Source organism: Hyaena hyaena, unplaced genomic scaffold (genome assembly GCF_003009895.1).
Source record: "Hyaena hyaena isolate Hyena2069 unplaced genomic scaffold, ASM300989v1 scaffold_759, whole genome shotgun sequence".
In the NCBI taxonomy this organism is placed as follows: Eukaryota; Metazoa; Chordata; class Mammalia; order Carnivora; family Hyaenidae; genus Hyaena; species Hyaena hyaena.
Window position 1 is genome coordinate 300,694 of NW_024081389.1, and position 1,622 is coordinate 302,315.

General features: G+C 32.4%; 1 pseudogene; it reads right to left on the minus strand.

Annotated features, from left to right (window-relative positions):
* Positions 1–414: 414 nt before the first annotated feature.
* Positions 415–491, minus strand: LOC120221132 (annotated as a pseudogene).
* Positions 492–1,622: the final 1,131 nt, after the last annotated feature.

Below are 1,622 nucleotides of genomic sequence, written 5' to 3' on the forward strand. Positions count from 1 at the left end.
GAGAAAAAAAAAAAAAAAAAAACCAAAACCCAAAACCCTGTTGGTTCACAGAATAGGAAAAGTCAGAAGAGATAAAATATGTAAAGGGGATTATGACATACAAACTTTCAACTATAAAATGAGTCATGGAGATATGATGTACAGCATTGTGAATATAGTCAATCATGCTATAATGACTTTGTATGGTAGCAAATGGTAACTAGACTTATCACAGGGATCATTTTATAATATATAAAAATATCCATTTACTCTGATGTACCTCTGAAACTAATGGCATATCTATGTACTTCAAAAAAAAAATCTGACGTTGTCTGCCTTTTGTTCAGGGTGTTCAGAGTATATTTAATATGATTATTGGTAAGGCTAGGTACAAATCTACCATTTTGGTGTCTGTTTTTTATTCTATTTGTTCTTATTTTTCTATTATTGTTCTCTTCAGGAATAATTCAGTATTAACAAACTATAGAAATGATCCCTGAAAGTTTAGTCTTAATAATTCAGTATTTAAAAATTTACCTTATCTCCTTTTTTTGAGATTATTACCTATAACAGTTTTTTTTTGCTTTGTTATCCTAGTAGTTGTTTTAGAATTTATAGTGTACAATTTTATGTAAACAAGATATTTTTAAAATGTTTATCTGTCTTTGAGAGAGAGAGACAGAGACAGAGACAGAGCATGAGTGGGGGAGTGGCAGAGACAGAGAGAGGAAGATGCAGAATCTGAATCAGGCTCTGAACTGTCAGCACAGAGCTGGACATGAGCTGAACCTGCCAATGGCGAGGTCATGTGATGTCATGACCTGAGCCAAAGTCAGACACTTAACCTACTGAGCTACCCAGGCACCTGTATAGCATACAATTTTAACTCATCATAGATTATCTTCAAGTGGTGTTATGCATCTGTCCATACAGTGTAAGATCCTTACAGGAGTAGAATTCTGTTTCTACCCTCAAGCCTCTATGCTACTATCATGTTTTGTTTTGTTTTACATACGATTCATACCACTTTAGTCTTATAAAGATACTACTTCACTTTCTCTTGTATTGTTTTCAGTTAGAGAATTTCTGTCATTATTTCTAGATTCTCTTCATATAATGTGTCTTTTCCCTTCTGTTGGAATTAAAATTGGCTATTAAGTACTGGTATTGAGCTATTTGACAATGATGTGTCTTAGTATAGTTTCCTTTCTGTTTCTTGTGCTTGAGATTCATTGAGCTTCTTGGATCTGTGGGTTTACAGTTTCCCTCAAAATTGGGGAAAATTAGTTACTATTTCTTCTAATATTTATTCCTTTTTTGAAAAACTTAAATGCATGTGTATTAGGGCACTTGAACCCCTCCCCCAGCTCACTGTTCATTTTGAATTTGCTATCTTGGTTTAATTGGGTAAGTTCAGTTGCTATGTGTTCAAGGTCATTAATCTTTCAATCTTCCCCTTTTCAATATTTAATCTTCTATAATCTCATTCAGTATAATTTTTATATCTGATATTATGGTTTTCACCTATAGAAGTTTTGTTTGAATCTTGTTCACATTTCTACTTAGCTTTTCCTATTTCTAATTAACCTTTGAATATATTAAATAGTTATAATAACCATTTCAATGTCCACTGTTAATTCTGA